The following is a 5,463-nucleotide window of genomic DNA, read 5'->3' as shown; positions in this document are numbered from 1 at the left end:
TAAATTATTTCAGGATTTTATCCTCTTATATATCGAGCACTTGATATGCATAATTAAATATGACTCAAGTTCTTTATGGCTCAGGTCTACTTACATACGTCGAGCGGTTCAAGCCATAGCCCGAAAGCCCGGAATATTACATTGATAAAACTTATACTCTTCAATTCATTTACCCTCTAAACCTTCTGATACTTACCAAACATGGTCTTAAACTCTTATATACTCAATATTAACGTGTCTAATCTCATATGACCTTGAAGATAGTCCCGCTCTCCAAGTCTACAATAACTAACTCACGGCAAAACTTGACGTACAAAAGTACGAGGTGTAACAAGTACTTAACCGTATAAAAACATAACTCTAGACATGATGAACTGCCAAAAGGAAATATACAAATATATACGGGCCTACAAGGTCGCCATGATGTAACCGAAACCATCATATCCATACTATACACAGAACACTATCTGAGAAGCCTCTAACATGGAACATCATACTCATACATAAGTTGGGACAGGGTCCCCGACATACCCAATATGCAAAATGACATGTACATATATATACTCTAACTCGATAATACTCCGGATGAAAGTGGAGCTCACCAATCAAGCTGATATCTAGGGACAGCCTACTGTAAGGGGTCCTCTATCCATCTATCTGCACCTACGTGGCATGAAACGCAAAGATCTCCGGCAAAAAGACATCAGTACGAATAATGCACTGAATATGTATGGCAGGAAAGAAACATAACAAAGAAGACAACATCTATGAGAGGGACATAAGCATCAACCAGTACCTTCAGGCTGCCACTGTGAGCTATGAACATATGCACTTATATACTTATATATGCGTATATAACACCATTGTACTCATTGGGCATCTTCCTTACCATAACAGCCTCTGTGGGCATAATCATCATCATGTAACCAGCTGATCATGTAGTGGTGCGTATATAACGCCATTTCCTTCCCCATAACCCATACAGATATCATAAATGCATATATAACACCATTGATCATAGTACATACATACACACACACACACACAATGCATGAAGACTTTTATGGAACATTAGAACATCTTTCGGAGTGACGTGTAGTCGATAACCCTCCGAATACATTATGAACATCAACATCATTATTATGTGCCTTTATGGGACTTAGGAATCATACATATGAACATGCTTGAAAACAGTATCATAAGGGAATGAACAACATGGACATCCCTAACTACTAAGAGTAGAATCATTATGAAATAACGTTTCGTTTACGTTTGGTTTCACTTCAGAACATGCCAAATGAAGAAGGATTATCCTTAACATATCTTTGCAATCTTCTCTCCAATCGTCAACCAAGCTCAATATGATCCTCTTACGTCTACAATGAGTAAAACGACTTCATCGTCAACATATAAGCGTCGTAACTCTTATATTTCGACAACAATATTCTACAAGAAAATGGACAGCACCTCCCTTCTTTATACTACATCCCATAAGATACTAAGAGTCACCAAACAGCCCAAATAACAATAATACAATTTACAATAAGATTTCCGATTACTTCAACAACCATTTTGAGCTGCAAGCTCGATTTACAATTAAAAAAATATAATTTGAATCCAATTCCTTTTCCATGAATCTACCTACAACATCTATAACATCATGCTTATGCTTGCAATATCATTTTCAGCCCAAAGCAACATAAGAATAATCTTCAAAAATAGTCCACATGCCTAGCACCTTAACCTTCACTTTCAATCTCAAGTTTCATATGTTTCTTTCATCAATTAACTTGATAAACATATATACACGCATAACAATAGCAACCATATCATAGTCAAGCTGTTTTCCACAATTTCCAACCATTAAAACAACTTCCAACCATATATATATATATAGCCTTAAAACAGTTCAACAAAAAGATAACAACATCTCTTTCCCTTTCAAGTGCTATCTTGTAATCTTTCACTCAAACACCACAACCAACAAGATGTTAAATAGAACTTAGGCAATAGATAAAATTCTAACCCTAAGCTTAACTTATCTCACCATCATCCTTATTCACATCACAACACCATAGAGGGTTATTTTTCACCTTTGGCTACCTTTGATATCAAACTTTGAGTTAAATGGCTCTCTCTTAGATTTACCTTGAAGCCTTAAGAATCTGTTGGGTGATTTGGTTTAGTGACTAGTGTTAGGAGACGAGAAGTTTAAGAGCCGAGTTGAAAAATGAGTCCCCAAGTCGTTTTATAAAAAGTTAGGTCGGCCACCGCCATAGTGGGTCCCAAAAGAGGCTGCCTGCGCAGACTTGCAAAAATGGGAATATCTCTCTACTCCAATGTCCCATCGACAAACGGTTTAATGCGTTGAAAACTAGACTCATAGACTTTCAATTTGGTGGGCGGAACAATGCATAAGTACAATTATATTGGGAGAAAAGCTCAGTGACATTAGACCTAAATTTCAAAGAAAATTGTGAACGTAACTTGCGCTAACTTTCCCTGACTTTTATTTTACAACGTGCTAGACTTCAAAACTTAACATACAAATATTATATGATTCAAGTAACTTAAAACATGACCTTATCATATTAATCACTCCTAGTTTAACCCCAAAAGTACGGGTTATAACATCTTTGATTCGTTTAACCCCGAAACCTTATAGCACATGCTTAACATTTGTTTAATACCATCCTTAGCCTTGTAGGGGTTTCATGACTCCTCCGAGCTCACATAGTTAACTTACGATATGAATGACACGAAAAAAAAATTGAGGTATAACAGAGATTGACTTTTGAATTGATCTAGATTGACTTTTGAATTGATCTACTTCCTGCACAAAGACGATATCTATTCCGACATACAGAATGACCCCATCAGAGTTGAAAAAGCTAAAATCCCAGGTGAAAGATCTTCTTGACAAAGAATTTATCAGACCAAGTGTCTCACCTTGGGGTGCACCGGTCTTGCTTGTCTGAAAGAAAGATGGATCTTTGCGTATGTGCATTGATTACCGTCAGTTGAACAAGGTTACCATTAAGAAAAAGTATCATCTTCCCAGAATCGATGACTTATTTGGCTAACTTCAGGGTGCCCAGTGTTATTCAAGGATTGACCTCTGATAAGGGTACCATCAGCTAAAGGTTAAGGAAGTTGATGTTTCGAAGATCGCTTTCACAACCCACTGCAGTCATTTCAAATTTCTTGTCATGTCATTTGGACTGAAGAATGCACCAACAGATTTCATGGATCTCATGAACAGAGTTTTCAAGCCATATCTCAACTTATTCGTCATTATTTTTATTGACGACATCTTGGTCTATTCTCGTAGTGAGACTGACCATGCAGAGCATCTCAGAATAGTGTTGCAGGCACTTCAAGATCGCAAGTTATATGCGAAATTTTTCAAGTGTGAATTTTGGCTGAAATTAGTAGCATTCCTAGGCCATGTCATTTTAGGGGAAGGCGTGAAAGTAGATTTTTAGAAAATAGACACTAGGAAGAATTCCCCCAGACCTACTTCAATGTGCCAGATATAAGTAGTTTATTGGGTCTGGCAGGCTATTACAACCATTTCGTTGAGGATTTTTCTCTATCTCAGCTCCGTTGACCAAGTTGACTCGGAAGAAAGTCAAGTTTCAACGGTCAGATGCTTGTAAGAGAAGTTTTGAGGAGTTAAAAATGAGGTTGACTACTGCTTAAAGTAGTAGCTTATGCATCCAGACAGCTTAAGAGTCACGAAAAGAATTATCCGACTCATGATTTGGAGTTGGTAGCCGTGGTATTCGCGTTAAAGATATGGCGTAACTATTTGCATGGAGTGTATGTGGATATTTTCACCGACCATAAGAACCTTCAGTACATATTCAAGTAAAGTAGCTAAGTCTTAGGCATAAAAGATGGCTTGAATTACCCAAGGACTATGATGTGGATATTCTCTATCTTCCAGGGAAGGCAAATATTGTTGTCGATGCTCTTAGTAGGCGCTCTATGGGGATTTTAGCTCATGTTGAGTCAGACAAGAGAAATATGGTAAAGGAAGTCCACCGCTTAGCTAATCTAGGAGTTCGACTTTTAGACTCCGAAGATGGTGGTGTTGTTGTTCAGAAAAGGGCTAAATCCTCCTTAGTAGCCGAAGTAAAGGAGAAACAGTTTAATGATCCCTACTTATTGCAGTTAAAAAAGGGGATTCACAAGCATAAGATGACGACTTTTGAACAAGAGGAGATGATAGTACTTTGAGGTACCAAGGCAGATTATGTGTTCCAGATGTGAATGGAATTAGAGATAGGATCATGTCAGAGGCACACAATTCTAGGTACTCTATTCACCAATTTTCACAAAGATGTATCATGACCTCAAAGTGATTTATTGGTGGAATGACATAAAAAAGAATGTAGCAGACTATATGGCTAAGTGTCCGAATTGTCAGCAGGTGAAAGCTGAGCACCAGAGGCCTGGTGGGTTGGCTTAGAACGTAGAGATTCCCTTTTGGAAATGGGAGATGATAAATATGGACTTCATTATAGGTTTACCTTGCTCATATCGAAGGCATGATTCGATTTGGGTGATTGTAGACCGGCTTACTAAATCAAAGACACTTTTTGCCTGTAAAGACCACTGATTAATAGAAGATTATGACAAATATATTCAAGAAATTATTAGGCTTCATGGGACCCAGTGTCCATCATTTCAGATCATGGTGCTCAGTTAAAATCAATTTTTTGGAAATCCTTTAAGAAAGATTAGGCACAAGGGTGAATCTCAGTAAAGCTTTTCATTGTCAGACAGATGGTCAGGCAGAATGCACTATTCAGACTCCTGAGGACATGTGGAGGGCATGTGTCCTAGATTTCAAAGGTAATTAGGATGATCACTTGCCTCTCATAGAATTTGCATATAATAACAGCTATAACACTAGTATCAAGATAGCACCATTCGAAGCTCTGTATGAGCGAAGGTCTAGGTCGCTAATTGGTTGGTTTGAAGTTGGCAAAGTAAAATTGTTGGGACTATATTTGGTTCATGTCACGACCCAAATCGTGAGAACATAACGGGCGCCGAGCTAGCCTACCGAGCACCACAAAACATACATGCACCTTATCATATAATCATACCTGAGTGGGCCATCTTGCTAACTCTTAAATATCATCAGCTATATGGGACACCAGCCCGAAAGATATATATATATATATATATATATATAAACATCATCAAGCTGAAACCGAGTATACAAGCTGACAAGGCTATCAAAATATCATGATACAACAAAACATAGACCGAGAAGATCATGGAACATCTGACTGTACATATCTATCTACGAGCCTCTACTGTAGTACATAACAGAATAAGGATGGGACAGGACCCTGCCATACCCATCTATACATAAAGGATCGTACCAAATAGACTGCAACTCCGGAACAAGTGGAGTGCTCCTATACAACCGCTCAGAAGTCAGCCTAT

The sequence above is a fragment of the Lycium ferocissimum genome, chromosome 3, assembly GCF_029784015.1.
Source record: "Lycium ferocissimum isolate CSIRO_LF1 chromosome 3, AGI_CSIRO_Lferr_CH_V1, whole genome shotgun sequence".
In the NCBI taxonomy this organism is placed as follows: Eukaryota; Viridiplantae; Streptophyta; class Magnoliopsida; order Solanales; family Solanaceae; genus Lycium; species Lycium ferocissimum.
This window is presented reverse-complemented; position numbering follows the sequence as displayed.